This window comes from Acomys minous (genome assembly GCF_964271855.1).
Source record: "Acomys minous genome assembly, chromosome: 3".
NCBI lineage: Eukaryota > Metazoa > Chordata > Mammalia > Rodentia > Muridae > Acomys > Acomys minous.
This window is the reverse complement of record NC_140485.1, coordinates 47231281-47249285: the sequence shown is the minus strand read 5'-3', so window position 1 is coordinate 47249285 and position 18005 is coordinate 47231281. Positions and strand designations below refer to the sequence as shown.

Here is an 18005-nt window from a genome sequence, read left to right as displayed (position 1 = left end):
ACACTGGATCAATCCTCATAGAATTCATTCCTCTCATCATGGTGGATGCTGACATCCTGTGTCCTTCATGTTCCAGTCCCAAGGGTGTCAGTTGCTGTTACTCATCAGAACAGGCCAGCTCCCCAGACAGTTTTGAAGAAACCTTCTGATGCCAATTGGTCCAGCATTTCAGACTATCCCGCATAAGACTCCTATTAAGCCTGGAATTTCTCAATATTTAGAAACTGGACCACATGTGTTATTACTGGCTTGTTTAACCATTTTTCCCAATTTTATTTGGACTTCTACAAAGATATTACTTACCTCAAATCAGCTGGAAGAAACATTAAGAGAATGATGCCTCATTTCCTCTAAGAGCATTTGGGTAGGTTTTTGTTTGGTCTCTTGGGGTATAGGTCCTTGTTTTTTATTGGGAGTTGGTTATAAGTTATTATTGGTCTTATTCAGAGAGAAAATGGGGTTGGACTCAGGTATGTCTCTCTTTTCCTTTATCTTTCTTTCTTATGCATGGAGATGGGGTTAAAGAAAAGAAGGGGGAATTTAAAAGTACATAGGGATAATAGTATAAAAGGTATATTATTGAACCTACTCCTCAATTGAAGGCCTTGTTACTCACAAATAAGGTTACTTTGAATTCATTGGTAGAGAATTTTGTATATTGAAGTGAAATATGTTTAATTTTGGTACATGGGTTGGAATTCAAATTTAAGATTATTCTTCAAACACATTATATATTTTTCTATTCTAATATGAGCTATTGTACCCATATAACTCAGTTATAACAGGTTTACTTCCAATTCTTTGAAAATGCTATTTTAGGCTGTTTAGGATAATTAAGTAATGCAAATTAATTGTTAGTTGATCAAATAATTGTCATGTCAATTACTAGTCTATTTTTATCACAAGAATATGCATCATAGGTTTAATGGATAGATATGATTTTATAGATAGATAAGGTAAAATAGATCAGGTATTCAAAAGCCTCAGAGACCTGCAGAATATGATATTTAAAGATGTTTTTATTGTTTTAAAGATTCTTTGACAACAAGGCAGTTAAATCCTGGCAACACCCAGACTACCTCAAAGGAGATGATGAGCATCAAAGAATCTCCTTATGGATATGGGTTCAAATGTGGCAAATAAGCCAGTGGGAAAAATGTCCTTGTTTCTGCCATACACAGAATTCTATCTACATATGGGCAAGCTTCGATGTAGGCAGAGTCAAAGGCTAAACTTTGCCAAGACAGGGTAAGCAAGTCCTCAATAGTTTCTGTCTCAAAATATGTCTCTCAGGTATATTGGGGCAGAAACCTAAAGATGATACTCCAACATTATAGAGAGTTTTGGTGACTTTCAGGTAGCGAACTGTCTCTGTCATTTTTTTTTAATTTGGAATCTGCAATTCCAGTTTGTTCATGTAATTAATTTTATTCCTTCTCAAGTTTCTGTTGGGGTTGAAGACCAGATAGTTTAGACTTACAATTAAGCTTAGTTGTTTAGGTGTTAAAATGTTTTTAGTTCTTGATAATTAAAATTGATATAGATGAGATATGATACAAATTTATTTACATTCAAGATTGCCAAATACAAATAGACAATACACTATGAATGAAACATTTACATAATTCCTGATTGTTTTGTAGTTCTTCTTGCTCTATGTAGTTTATCTTATTTATGTGTAATAATATAAATATATATGTAAAAATGAATATAATAAAAAACTAAAATTCATTTTTAATAAAGTAAAAAAAAAAAAGAGAGCTGCTTTGGTCATAGTATTTCCTCACAGCAATAAAATCCTAACTAAAGCATAAGTGAAGCCACAAAAATATTTTTAAATATTTTAAGCACAGGCATAAGAAAAGTTTTTAAAGAGGGATAGATATTTACATACATTTTAGTAACACATAATGAATTGTGTTTATAAATAAAAACATCATAGTGTGTCTCATAGATATGTATAGCTTATACCAGTTAAAATTTAAAATTGGAACCATAAAAATAATTAATACAAACAAGATACAACTTCTAAGTTTGGTCAAGATGATGTTTATCTGGGCAATGTTTTTCTATGCATGCCTATATTGGATAGCATTGGAAGTTTCTTTACATTAATAATTATAAAACACAAGTAATGAATATGGGTGTAATAATGCTTGATATAGTAGATATATACCTATGTGCAAAAAATTGATGCCTAAATATACTTTGTATAGTTTATATTTTAAATTCAGGTAATCTAAGGAAACTGATATACTGACTCCTCATGAGAGAAAATGTGCATATGGAAAGACACTAGGGAGTCCTGAAAGATGCAATCTTATAAAAGCCTGATGCTTTTTACTCTGATTCTTGTAATTATGTTTTTATTGTTATGATTGCTTTTAATTGTATCTTTTGCTTTAATAATCCCAAGCTACTAGTGCTGCTAAATATTGACTAAATTATTTAGAACAAACAGCTGCTACGATTAATAAAATATCAGAAGACAATTCCATGAAAATAACATTATCATTTTAATATTTTTCAAGGATTTAAAGAAATTGAACAGAAAGATCATCTACCAGTGTCATTGGCTACACCCACCCTATATCATATCTTTATCATTATAAACACACTACAATCATTTTGCATACTTATACCTTTTCTTATAATTAAACTCCAAAATTTCACACTAAAACTAAAATTCCTATATAACTAAATTTAAATAAGTGACATGGTTGTTCTATTTCTATCCATAAATGACTTAATAAGACAGTGAAACCTGAATGTCATTTCCTGTACTTTTTCACTTGAAGAAACAAATTAATTTATATCTTCTTATACTATGACTATACATAGAAGGTAAATTTGTTGCCTGAAATTTCTAGCTCTCGGTAGCAAGCAACTTCTCACAATGTCTTTAACAAATAGCCTAAATTTCCATTTCTCTGGTGCTGTCTTATTTGGGAGATATTTTTCTCTTTCTTTGACTATGTTTAACAGTAGTAATAACTGTTTCACAAGCAGAGAATTAAAGAAATATATAAGTTAGTATTTCATTTAAAATATTTTTATATTTACATTTGCTCACAGACAATGTGTCAAAATCCTTTGCATACTTATTAAATGTCATATGGCCTGACACTGATTACTTTTCTATTCTTGAAAACCGGTTTGGCAAGTATTTTTGTGTAAAAGTAAATACAGTCAAATGGATTGAGGGTGTGTTGTACAAGTAATGCTTATTCTCTAGATGTACTTCCTGTCTGAGAGGCTTATTTCCTTTATCTGATAACCTAGTACTGGAAGCTTCTAGCCTCTGTACAATTTAATCTAAGCCTAAATGTTTTCATCTACTGAGACATATTGTTGAATAAGCTACCATTTATAGTTCTTTCTAAAATCTGACTGCCTGGTCAACTCAGCTGTTCTGTCTCAAACTCTTCTCCAAGCTGATTGATTCAAACTGAATTCTCTCAACTCCTGACTGAATTGCTCTGGCTGGCCTCAATTTAATTCTAGCAATCCATTCTAATCTTCTGTCCGCTCATTCCCTAGTTTAATTTGTCTTGACCTGTGTGAAGCTTGTTCTCTTTTCAATCAGTCTCTGTAAAACTGCCTATTATCAAAGGCAAATCAAAACAACTCTGAAATTCCCTTTCATACCCATCAAGATTACTAAGATCAAGAACTCAAAGATGTGAAGCAATGATAACACCCCTCCATTGATGGTGGAAGGGCAAACTTGTACACTTAGTTTGGAAACCAATCTTTCAGTTTCTCAGAAAAATTGGAATAGTTCCAAGTCAACACCCAGCTAAACCACTCCTCAACATATACCCAAAAGATGTTCCACCATACCACAAGGACACTTGTCCAACTATTTCCATAGTAGCTTTATTCATAATACCCAGAAATTGTAAAGAAACTAGATGTCCCTCAACTGAAGAATGGATAGAGAAAATGTGGTATATTTACTCAATGGAATACTACTCGGCTATTAAAAACAAGGGCATCATGAAATTTGCAGGTAAATGAATGGAACTAGAAAATATCATCTTGAGTAAGGTAATCCAGACCCAGAAAGACACACATGGCGTGAAATCACTTATAAGTTGAGGTTAACCATAAAGAATAGGACAGCCATACCAAAAAAACTAACTAACCAAGAGGGCCCAAGTGAAAGTGATTGAATCTTACTAAGAAGGGAAAATAAAATAGCCACCTGAAGTAGGTGGATGGAGGTAACTGGATGGGAAACAGGCTAATGAGAGGAATTAGAATGGGTATCAGGTCTAGAGAAAGGGAAAGGAGCTGGCTGAGAGGACAGATATCAGTACAGGGATATCTCTGGGACAGGGGAGTCTATGGTGGTGATCTTAGCTCAGATTCCTAGCACTGGAGGATATGGATCTTGAAGTGGCCACCTCTCGTAGCCAAGATGATTTCCAGTGAAGGAGGGAGACACCAACCCACACACAAAACCTTCAACCCAGCCAACCAATGACTGGCACAACTTAAGTTGCATGCCATGACAGAGAGCCCACCATTGACACTATTAACAATATTTTGCTATACTTGCAGACAGGAGGCTAGCATGACAGTCATCTGAGTGACTTTCCACAGCAGCTGAAGAAAACAGATTCAGATAGCCACAGGTAAGCATTAGTCAAAGCCTGGGAATCTTATAGAAGATGGGATAAAGGAGTGAAAGATCCAGAAAGGTCAAGGAAACTTCAAGAAAACCTAGAAAATCAACTAACCTGGACTTATATGTCTTCATAGAGACCGGACCCCAAACCAGTGAGCATCGATGGGACAAATCTATCCCCCAGTACACAGCTTGGTCCTCATGTGTAACCTGCAACAGAAAGAGCATTACCTGTCTATGACTCTGTTGTAGGCCTTTAGATCCCTGCCTCCTTACTGGCCTGCCTTGTCTAGCCTTAACAGAAGATGCACCCAGTCCTACTTGATATGCCAAAGTAGGTGGGTTGATATCCATAGGAAGTCTCCCCTTCTCTGAGAAGAAAAGGAGTGGGATAGGATGAAGAAAGGAGAGGTAAGATGGAGGAACTGAGAGTAGAAGAGGGAAGGGAGGTTCCATCAGGATGGAAGTAAATAAGTTAATTAATGGAAAAAAAAGCCTATTTCCTCTCTTTCTCTCAAGTAGCTTCACTTTCTTTTCTCTTCCCATGAAAGTTGGGCATATACTATTGCTTCAAACCATTCTCTGATTTGTTAGTTTGTCTGCCTCTCAATTAGATGGTACTTTCAAACATGGGTGTTTCCTTTTACCAACTAATTTTTTCTTCATTGTTTAGAATTAAAGGTATGTACTATGGATGTGTCTGCATTCTTTCTGGATCACACAGACGTAGAAGGTAGGTAGTGAGAGGAGCCATATTACTGTATTAAAACTTTGCTACAACTTCTCCCTTTTTGTTTAAGCTCAAAATTGTACACAGTTTAACTATTATACAGAAATAATTATCAATCCCCAAAACATAACTGTCTAAATGTTTTGATGAAGATCTGTTGATTTGATGAACCTTCGTTAACTGTGGACATGATCATCAGTCCTTCGGCAAATATCCATTTCAGCAACAAGGTTTCAGTCTTCCAGTTTGATGGAAGAGCTCTCCTTCCTTTGCTGGTTTGTTGACTGTCTCCATACAGAGGGTCATCAGGTTTCTGCTTATGTTTATTTGTTGAGTTGGGCCTTTCATGTGGAAGATATTCTTATGTGAATTGTATCTTTATGAATTTTGATGCAACCCATAGTCTTTCATCACCTGTGGAAATATAGAGGAAACTTCTCCAACATAACACATTCCCTGACTTCCACTCTGATGTAAAAATCTTTAATGTATACAGGTTCATTAATTTAGATTTTTTTTCTATAATTTAGTGTCTTACAGCTAATCTTGTTCCCCTTTTCTGTTTATCAAGGAACAATTAGACATTTATGAATTCACACATAAATTAGACACTTAATCACTCACACTTCAAGCTGGGCTTTTACACATTTCATGATTCTCCCTTATTCCTGGGTTCATTGGCCATTATTTCTCAGGAGCAAGGAATCAAAGACAATGAACTGCTGATTCAAATGGCCCCACAAGTATGGTGGGCTTACCTCCCGGGAACCACTTCAGCAAGATAGCTCAACATTATTCTGGGTGTACAAAGGCTATAAAGTTCTTGGGTGTGAGTGGAAGCTTCACAGGATAAGTGTACATAATTGGTTAACCTATGGATTCCAGGGATTCTTCAATTAGCATTTTGTAGCACAGTCCTATATTATGAATAGAAATAGTGCATGGAGGAAAGAGCTAACAGGAAACTCTCCAAAAGGCTATATATCCAACATCATTAGCAGAGTCTATGCATAAAGGCACTCTACAGATGAGTCAGGCATAGAGTAAGAGGCCCTTCTGGGAAAAGGGAGTCTTCCATCTATTACTAAGCTCATAAAGCTATCTGGACAAGGAGGACTACACCTCAAACAGCAGGGGTTCCTCCAACACCATGTAAACACAGAAACAATCAACCCATATTACATATGATGTCAATATAAAGTATCAGTTAAAACAGGTATCCATTGCCTAAGATTGAAGTAATATTAATCTGAGCTCCCCATTATCGTAGTAGGTCTCTTTCATAAGGTTTTTGGTTATATCTACCACAAAAGGCTTTAATCTTCCTATTTGACATTGTGATTCCCACACATTTAATTTGTCTTAAATTTTGCTTTATTTGGGATAATATTATAATCTCAATACACTAGGTAGATACTTTCTGAAGGAGCCAATGTGGATTCCAAGATTCACATGAGATTACAGTTACATCAGTGCGTGTGTCCACTAACCATTCAATTTCAATATAATTTAAATAAAATTGAGTTTTTGACTCTACTCATTAATAACAGTTAGAACAAATCCTGTCTTCCAGTACTTCCAAATCTTTCTGTTCTTTCCACTGGAGCTGCTTTGCCTTTGACATATGTAAGCTATAAAGTCTGAGAAATCCTCTCTCTTACCACGAACTGCATATTTTTCTTCATGTAAGCCTTAATTTCAATCTCTCCCTTGACGTCTCCATCTATAATTCCTAGATACACAATGAATCCTTGAGATCTTGCATTGGGGATAGAAACCATGAACTCCACTGGGTATTTATAGCATTGACATTGGGGTGATGGTTTGAGATTTTTATTTATGGCTAAGTCTAAGGCAGCACTTCCTTCTGTAGCACGTATTAGATCTCTCATACCTAGTGCAGTTTTCTCTAGTTGCTCTGTGAATTACTGACAGAAAATATTTGGCTCATCTGGTTTGTTGCCACAGTATTGGAACTAGCCCTTAGCTAGTTGCCCGTTGGTAACTGTATCTCTTGCCAATCTTCATACATTAGTCCAATGCCTACCCTTACCATATAGTCTACAGATCCCAGAAGGCTGAGGTCTTCTAGGGAAGTGTCTAGAAATGCCTTGTCTACACACCTGTTTCAGATGGCCTCATCTCCCACAGCCAAAACAGTGAATATTTTGGTATCTAGGTCATTGCTTGTCCAATTACAGAGTCATTTAGGAGAGTACCAATAGTAGTTGTAATCCATTCATTCGTGGGTGATGATGAAGCTTTTAAAGGTCTAAGGACTTTTTATACACTCTGCATTTGCAATTTCAAAAGATAAAATTTCAATTAGCAATTGTTTTCTAGAAACAATTTTCTAGAAACTGTTTTCAGTTTGAATTACTTTCCAATTTTATATCTAGATCTATTACTGCCCTGTGTATATCAGATGGTAATTTGTGTAAGAAGTCAGTAAGTCTCTCTGGGGCTTTGCATAATCTTAATGAATGACATAGACCTTTTCCTTGTTCCTTCACCTTATGTCAGCTTCTTAAAGCTGCTAAATATATTTTATATGTAAATAGAGTCATCAATTTGCATCTGCTATCTTAGATCAGAAAATTGACCTTCAGCTAACAATTGATTTTTCATGACATTAATATCTTTATATGTATTATGATTTTTTCATTATTGCAGCTTCCTCTTGCCACCTTGGCAGCCACTATAATTAAGAAACAATTTTCAGTACATTCTTCTAAATCATTCCAGTCTTAGGGGTTAATCCTATTTTTGGTAGTCCAGTTATTTAACATTTGTCTCACATAGAGTGAGTGCATTTTGTAAGTTACAATTAATTCTTTAAAATACATAAGATCTTATATTTTAACTGGATTCCAGACTAGTTTTTCATTTTGTGAATTTTCTTTATTTCCTGCCATTTTCCCCAGGTGACTAGAAAAGCAAGTGGAGGTTGTCACCTTTCCTCAATTTCATTAAGGGTGTTGCCCTGTAAGTTTAATGGGCTGTCTATCTTAGTCCTCAATTTCATTTGGTACCATAGGTTCATAATTAAACAGTTCTTGCTTTCTTACTTCTGCCTCTTTTCTCTCAAGCATTTGTTTTATCATTGCTAATTTTTCTTGTTGTACAGCTTTTTTTCCCAATTGGTTTTGAGAGGAAATATATACAGATTCCAATTGAATGTAGGGAGAGATTTACTCTGGTCGTCACAGTTGCAATGAGTACTGTGATGGTTTTTCTAGCAACGATTCTATCCTCTCAGCTTTGTGTTAAGGGATCTAAAGTGGAATTTCTAATTTTTTAATATTGACAAAGTCTGTATATATAATTAAAACTGTCTTTGTAGGTGGTTTTCTGTCTTTTTTTTTTCTCTCTCAGAAATTCCTGTATCATTCCTTGCCCTGAGCTTCAAGCTGTTGATGTTTCAGAGTCTCTCAAGTCTTTCTGGCCATCCAACAAAACTGGAAAAACTGATGATACAATATTGTTAGGCTTTCTTCTCCTCCAATCACGTTGGATGTCAAATGTCTCCTGTCCTCTGTGATATTTCTGTCAGGTGTTTTCTGCTTTCTGTAACTTTGGTGTGGTTTCTCATTCTCAAATCATTTGGATTTTCCTTCCAACGACATTGCATATCAGATGTAGAAGTATTTTTTTTTTATTTTCTGTATATAATTACTGTCACAGAGGCTTACTGTCTTTGCATACTAAACTAGGCCTAGTCCTGGAAGCTTCTAGCCTCAGTATAATCTAATCTAGAATGTTTTCAGCATCTGAGACTTACTGCTAAATAAACTCATTCTTTATATCAATTTATGAATTCTGGCTGGCTGGATAAACTCAAGTCATCTGGTTCAAACTTATCTCCAAGCTGATTTATTCAAACTGGCTTCTCTCAGCTTCTGGTTGAATTGTTCTGTTTGGCTTCAAACAAATTCTAGCAATCTGTTCTAGTCTCCTGACCCTTTTTCACTCTCTGGCTTCTGTCTCCATCTGTCTATAGCTTGTTCTATCTTCAACTTTTCTCTGTAGAAAGTTCCTGGCAAAATTTCTTCCTCTTCTCACTGTGTGCTGTTTGCTTAAGAAGATTCTGTTTCCTCTGCATTTTTGAGGTAGCTCAAAATATTTTATTCTGACCTAATAGGTCAAATATTTCTCACATTAATCCTTTTGTCTGCCTCTCAAATATACATCATTCTCAAGCATGGCTCCCTTCTACAAATTAACTTTACTTTCATTGTTTAGAATTAAAAATATGTACTAAGGTGTGTCTCCATTCCATCTGAATCAAATAGAACTAGAAGGTGTTTGGATGTGATCCCTTACCAGAGCAGCCATGTTACTGGATTAAAATTCCACTATATGTCTGCATTCTTGATTTTGACAGGTAGTACAATAGAATTTGATCAACTAACAATTAACTTGTAGAATTTATTTATCCTAAATACCCTGAAATAGCACTTTCAAAATATTGGAAATAAACCTTGTATTATGATTGAGTTATATGGCCTTAATATCTCATATTAAAGTAGAAATATATCTAATGTGTGTAAAGAATAATCTTACATTTGAATTCTATATGATTGTATCAAAAGTTAAACTTATATTGCATCTATATAGAAAATTCTATACCAGTGAATTAAAACTAGCCTTGTGAGTGAAAATTGAGGCATTAGGTTGAGGAGTAGATTCACTAATCTACTTTTTGTTCTATCTTTCCTATGTATTTCTATATTCCCCCTTCTTTCTTTTCAACACTTATCTCCAAACTTATAAATGGGATATAAAGGAAAAAAGAGGCATTGTTGAGTCTAACCTTGTTTTCTTTCTAAATAAGACCAATAACAACTTATAACTAACTCCCATTGAAAATAACCCTCTATAGACCAAGAAAGCAACCAAAAACCCACACAACTCTCATTAAAAGAAATGAGGCATCATTCTCTTAAGGTTTCTTCCAGCTGATTTGGGATGAATAATACCTTTGTAGAGGCCCAAATAAAATTGGGAAATGGTTAAACAAGCTAGGAATAGTATTTGTGGTCCAGTTTCTACATCTTGAGAAATTCCAGGCCGATTTGTCGAGGAATGTCTGGAGTAGATGCAACAAGTGTCAATAAAGTGCTGTTTAGCCAGTCAGTTGAGCAGAAGGACAGGAAGTGGGAGGCGGGACTTCCTAGAGTGGGGAAGGAGCTGGTTGTTGACAGGGAGAGAGGTTGATTGACAGTTGACAGGAGAAGATGAGGAGAAGCCTCTGAGAATCACATTAGCAAGTGCTCGGGATATATGTAGGTTATGAGGTTTAGAGTGGTTTATTTTAGTTTATGAGTAGATTAGTATCAGTTTAGATTCTGCCCAGTTTAGTGCTTGCAACTTTAAAGTACATTTCAGTCTCTGCATCAGTTTCAGTCTCCTAGGCCATACAGGTAAATTTATTCTAACACTTATTTTTATAATATTCTCTTTAAAAATTTTGGCAAGAAAGAAATTCACTCAGGAAATATGTTCTGCATTATGACCCATTACACATCATTCAATCTTTTGTGTAAAAATTATTTACTAGAGTGCTATTTGGATGCAGATGTATTTTCTTTTATGTTATTTCATTTTATTTTATTGCTATTGTTCTAGATACCTACCCAATTTAATGTGTCTATTTCAGGAAATTGGGGTCTCAAACTGCAATTTTAAAATGGAGGTCAATTTTATTTTTTAAAAGATTAAATTCAAAAAAAATTATAAATCAAGTAGTCAGTTTTGGGATGTTAAACAAAAGTGGAACTTGTTGCCACAAAGTTACTCACTTCTTAAGAAAAATATCTTAATAAAATATAAACAAAATATTTATTCAGAAGTCTAAAGGTAAACTATGACATGTCAATAAACTCAAATAATTTAAACAAATGCTTGAGCAGGTCACCTTTGACCTTTGGAATGTGCATTTTAACTTTAAATGAACATATCTTACACTTGAACAACTTTCTTGTCTTATTTATTAAGTGTGAACTTTAGGGGAAAGTGAACAATTTATAAGGAGAATTTAAATGACTACAACTTTTTACCTCTTAATACTGTCTCTTCTCATTGGCCAAGAAAATCACAGTTAGTAAATAGAATAAAATCATCAAGACTATTTTTGACTTAAGGTTATATATGTCTAGTAAAAAAAAAAGGATGGAAATTGAAACTTTAATTTCTTAGTACATTGCTGAATATAATGTCTTCAAATAATAGGAGAGACTTTTAAAAAAAGAAATGGAGTTACTTCTTTTTTTTTTAATAACTTGTGTCTTTTGAAGTTGGACAAAAATTACATAGGCTTAACATCATATGATATCTCTCTTGCCTTAAATGGTACCAGTTATCTTTACTATGGCAGATAACTAGGAAAAGTGATAGGCCGGGCCTAGCGACAGTAACGTATAATTCAGTGAGGACAATAGGCAGTTGGAATGTTAATTCCATTACAAATAAGTGACTTATAGTCTCATTTCTGAACAGTAGTCTTTTGACTTCATTATTTTCCTTTAGGTATTATAGAATTTTAAGTATTTTAATAGAAAATAATAAATCTTGATTACAGTGTTCCTTCCCTCCGTGGCTCTCTGTCTATCCCCACATCACATCCCCTCTGGGTCCATTTCTGTCTTTTTTTAGAAAAGAACAGGCTTTTACTAGATAACAACCAAACAAGGCAAAGTAAAATATAAAATGATGATGCAACAACTTTCATTTTGAAGGTGGAAATGACAGCCCCAAAAAGAGATATAAAGTCCTAAGAACAAAAGAGTCCCATAAAAATTCCTAACTAATATCTATAATATACCTTTGGGTGTATGTCCCAGAATGGTATAGTTGGGTCTTGAGTGAAGATGATTCTCAATTTCCTGAGGAACTGATGTATTGATTTCCATAGTGGCTATACAAGTTTGTATTCCCACCAGAATGTGTTGACATCAAAGTTATCACTCTTATCTTTTCTGACAGCTATAAGATGTAATATAAAAGTAGTTTTGATTTGCCCTTCCCTGATGAGTAAAGATATTGAATGTTTTTTTTTTTACTTCCTTCTACTGAGAACTTTCTGTTTAGATCCGTACCCCATTTCTAATTGGAAGAGTTATGATATCTAGTTCTTGGGTTCTTTATATATTTTAGATACTTGTCCTCCTTTGGAATTGGAATTGATGAAACTATTTTCTCTGTAGGCTGATGTATTATTCAGTTGACAGTGTTCTTTGAGTTACAGAAGCTTTTCAGTTTTATTAAGTCCTATTCATTAATTTTTGCTCTTATTGCAAGTGCTATTAGTATTCTCTTAAGAATGTTATCTTCTCTGCCAATGTGTTCTAGGCTACTATACACTTTTAGTGCATCTGGTTGAGGTATTTGTTTCACTTAGACTTTAATTTTGTGGTAAATATGGAAATATTTACATTCTTCTATATTCAGACAACCAGTTTGTTGACCAGAATCATTCATTGAAGATGACTTCCTTTTTTTCCAGTGAATATTTCTGGTGTTTTCATTAAAAATCAAAGTTCATATGTATTCATATTTGTGTATGGGTTTTCAAGTCAATTTATTGATAACTGTGTCTATTTTACGCCATATGTTATTTTTATATTATTATGCCTATAGCTCTATAACACAACTTAAAATTAGGGATGATGATATCTCTAGCAGTTCTTTTATTGCTCAGATTTGATTTACCTATCCTGGGTATTTTGTTTTCCCTATGAGGTTCAGAATTCACTTTCAAGGTCTATAAAGAATTGTGCTGGTATTTATACAATGATTGGTTGAATACATAGATTGCTTTTGATAAGATGATGATTTTTACCATGATAATGTTACAGGTCAACTGATCCATGATTATTGGAGACATAACCTTCTTCTGATACCTTTGGCAACTTATTTCTTCAAAACTTGAAGTTTTTAATCATAAAAATTTTACTTGATTGGTTAGAATTTGCCCAAAATACTCTTTTTTTTTTCTTTTGGTCTTTTGAGACAAGGTTTCTTTCTGTAGCCTTGACTGTCCAGTAATTGTTTTGTAGACCAGGCTGGCCTTAAACTCACATGGAATTAATTGCCTCAGCCTCTCTGCATGCATGGATTTCAGGAGTGCATCACTGTGCCTGGTTGATAACCTATATCATTTAAGGCAATGGTGGAAGGTATCATTTGCCCCCATTTCTTTCTCTGGCTATTTGTCATTTATATATCAAGTCTACTGAACTTTTGAATTAAATTTAAACTTTTCCAATTTTTGTCAAGTAGAGGTTTTTAAAGTAAGTCATTATTTCTAGGATGGAATAAACAGTGAAATAAAGTATCAGAATTATAAAAAGAAGTGTCACCACACCAAACATAAGAGGATGTATCTGCTTTCAATATAATAATAGTTTAGTGCATAATTCCACTGGGTAGGTAACCACGGATAACAATCTTCAGGTTAACTTTCATGTAACCTATGAATCTGAGCATCAGAGTCTTTCCTCCTCTTTCTTTTTGAACCAAGTTAATGAAAGAGTTCACAAGAAAGCATTGTCTTTATTCTTAGCAATAGTTTAAGTTTTTGTTTATTTCTTTGTTTTTTGAGACAGGGTTTCTCTGTGTAACCTTGACTGTCCTGGACTCGTTTTGTATACCAGGCTGGCCATGAACTCACAGCAACCTACCTGCCTCTGACTCCTGAGTGCTGAGATTAAAGGCATGCGACACCACGCCCAGCTAACAATAGTTTAGTTATGCAGACAGTCAATGTAATAGTTTAATTGCTGTTTATAAATTGATTTGTTTTTCACATTTCCACTAGCAACTCAATAAAGCATAGGGTTATTAGGGAACAAATAGTATATATTTGTACAGTAATATCAAAAGTCTAATGCATTAACACTTTTCAAACACATCTAAGGAATGTTTCATTTATAGTACTTTTGATTTCTTACTTCTTTAAGATAAAAAATATTATAAATATTTTATGAACAGAAGAGTGGTCCTGTTATCCAAAGAGTTAAAATATATTTATACAATTCTTTCTGCATCTTTCTTTTTTACCCTTGGTTAGCCTTTTGAGGCACATCATTGCGAGATTGTGATAAGATAATAAAACTATGTTATCACTTTCTCATCTTCTTTTAACATGTTTCTAAGATTAAAATCATTATTTTTGCTTTTATTTTTTCTTTTAGAAAATTTAGAAGATTAAAAATTTACTTATGTGAACAATTTCCCCTATTTTTTTTTCAGTTTTGTGTTTCACTGTGTATCAGTGCAAGGAGGTAAAGCATGTTCTCCTCTAGGAAATTACACATACATAAATGCACACACACAAACACACACACACACACACACACATACAGCATCATTTATATCATACTGTTTCCATTTATAATCACACTTTTCTGTTAGATTATTAGTGGTTCACCTCCTCCCATTGACTTCCTACCTTTGCATATGTTAGTACTTCTACTTTACCTTTGTCCATTTTGCATAGCTCATTTCAGATTATTAGTCTTTTTGTTCATTTGCTTTATAATCTCTCTTTGATCACTAGTTTTAATTTATCCCATTGCAGTATATCATCATTCTCATTTGCCATTCTAATTTTATTCATTACCTTCTATTAATTAAAAATAATCTGATTACTCACACTCAAAAATGTTTTTAATTATGCTTATTTTAAGATAATACTGAAAACTATTAATAACTAAATTCCATAATTTATATGATGGTCCCATCTTTTTGTTTTATTGTCCTGTTTATGCTAAGAACTAAGAACATCACTTATGTACTACTACACCTGCTTTCATCAACTCTTAAAAAAAAACCTTTGTTCAATGTCATCAATAGTAAGCTCTTCATTTTCTGGCAACCTTCAAACCACCACAATTTGAATTTTTCAAGAGTATCATGTATTTGGCATTTTGTAACATGTAACGTTTATACACTGATGTTTTAACCATAGCAATATGTATTCCAGAACTCTCAGTATTTTTCATGGCTTGTTAGCTCTATTCTCTTAAATAGATAAGAGTCTGAATCTTGATCAAATTTCCCTTAACTCTACAGCCATGTTGGATGGTTGGTTGTAATTTTATACAATTTTATACAATCATAGATAAATGTTCCTAGGACGATTAATGTGGAAGTGTTTGTTTATATTTATATTCCCAATTCATTATGTTAATATTAGAGTGACTGTTGCTCTACATGGTAAGATTAAGTTTTTAAGATATATTTTGAGATTTTAATACAATTCTATTTCTTTCCCTTTTTTCCTTCTAGACCTTTCCTGGTAAAATTGCTTTGATGCCCTCTTTTTCTTCCTTATTTACTATTTATAAATAAATAAATACTGCCTGCTCATTCTGTTCACTATTATTTGTGTTGATATATTTTTATATCTGATCATTTAGTGTTTAATAACCAGTTGATGCAGACGCACTTTTGTCAGGGAAGACTAGCTCTCTTTCTCTCAGCATTTTGTAGTTAACTTTAGTTCTTTGTTAGGCTTGAGGCTTTCTGAGTTTCCTTCATCTATGTCAGTATGTTTATTAATGTTCTTACACAGGTCATATTTAGGCAGCCACATTGTTGAAGACTTCCTGGATGCAGTGTCTCAAACTACAACCCAACTCATGTCCCTTCTACTCAAGAACCATTGAGTAAGAAGAGATTTCTAAGACAACAGTAAAGCTTCTTCCATGTGGGTTAATTATGTATATTCTCCTTTGTGCCTTTCTAACATAAGCTAACAAATTATATTTATATCATAGCTATGAAGAGATTTTTTGAATGAAATATTTTATTCATGAGGAAGAGAATTAATAGAATAAAAATATATATATGGAGTGTTAGGAAAAATAAAGTGTTAATTTTTCTTTTGTCTTGAAGCACATTGTTAGAAACTCTTTCTCATTATTTTGTCCAGAAAACATGGATGCATGGTGAAAGCACCACACAAATCCACAGGAACCAACATGAAATATAAAGCACACAAGTAGAAGCTCAAAGTGTAAGGCGTCTAGTAAGTAGATAATACAACCTAATAAACCTCAAGGAGTTCAGTAATTAAAGAGAAATGGAAAATGTGTTAATGGTAGTCTATACTCACAAGTGAAAATAAAATTATAAAAATAAAACGGAAAGTTTTAACCTCACAATATCTTATAAAATAATTATGGAGTATACACTTTTAAAGCTAACTAAAGATTACAGTTGCATATTGTTATTTGACATCACACACTATATAGTAAAATATATACATGAGTAACACATATCTGCAGCTTTTTTTAAATTAATGAGTGCCTATATATTTAGGCATCTACAGATGAAAGAAAACATACACTATGTGTCTTTCTTGATCTCACTTAATTTGCTTACTATGATGACATCCACATTGATCTTTTTTTCTTGAATATAGCATAAGGCCTTCTATGTCAAATTTTTGGACTATATTCTTCTGCCTCTAATGTCAGAGGAAACAGTGCTATTACGCACTATAATGAGTTTGACTTCTATCACATAAAGTAAAACTCAGCTCAATTCTCACTTCAATTTATCTGCTCTCACTCTTAAAGGATTCAAATATCATTTATTTTGTACATTCCTATATTTTGTTTAAAACTTCGACTCTGTTAAGCATACATACAGCACTTGTGAATGAAACTGAAAAGTTATATATTTATTAAAGTAAAATAAATTTGGGTAGGAAATAAATTTGTCATTGCTTTTGTGTTCAGTAATGCACATACTGAGCTTATAATGTATTAATTATTGTTTTCTTGAATTCTGTAATATATTAAACCTCTTCTCACACATTTCCTCCATATCTCTTTGGTAATCATGTTTTGATAACAATGTTTAAGTTTTACTTGCTCAAAGGAAATAAATAAGTTGCACTACTAGATATTCTATGCATATTCAGTGTACTGGTTTCATTTTATAAGTAATCTATATTTTATAGTTAAATTTCAACATTAACACCTTCAGCTTCATGCTAACATTTTTTTAGTTAGTACAAAATGAAAACAAAGTTAAGGACATTGTGCCAAATTTCAGTAAATTTATCTTGGTGCTACTGTTAAAACCAAATTTATCCAAATCCATCATTGAATTGATACTGTTTGTAATTGTCCATGAAAAGTTTATCTTTACATTATATGTTGTTTAAAGTCAAATATTTGCCGCTTGGTGAACATACTTGTACATGTAATGCATGATCATTATACTCAGGAGCTTTCATGATGAGGAAACCAGTAACATTGAACCCACATATCTAAACAACACACTTTCCTAACTAACAGTGAATATCTGTGGAGTGCTTTCTGCATCCTAACTGTTTTACAATTTGTTTCTTAAAATCAATCATCTACACAATGTAATACTACTCATCTATGAGAAACAAGGAAATCTTGAAGTTTGCAGGCAAATGGATGGAACTAGAAATGATCATCATGAGTGGGGTAATGCAAACCCAGAAAGATATGCCTAATATATACTCATTTATAATTAGATTTTAGTCCAACTTAGATGTCCTCAGAGTCTCTGCTTAGTGGGGCATCTAGACAAATGCTGACACTCACTGCTGAAATCCAGGGGAGCGTGATACGGAGAAATGAGGGAATGGAAGGAAGC

At 33.5% G+C, this 18005-nt stretch overlaps 1 pseudogene across 1 annotated transcript in view; it reads right to left on the bottom strand.

The window, feature by feature from the left end:
- The window catches only part of LOC311593131, a 75115-nt pseudogene extending 67971 nt beyond the window's left edge, over positions 1-7144 (bottom strand). Inside the window, exon 1 of the transcript in view lies at positions 7025-7144. The product of the transcript in view is annotated as an uncharacterized misc_RNA (transcript). The remainder of the gene's footprint in view (positions 1-7024) is intronic.
- Between the last annotated feature and the right edge of the window lie 10861 nt (positions 7145-18005).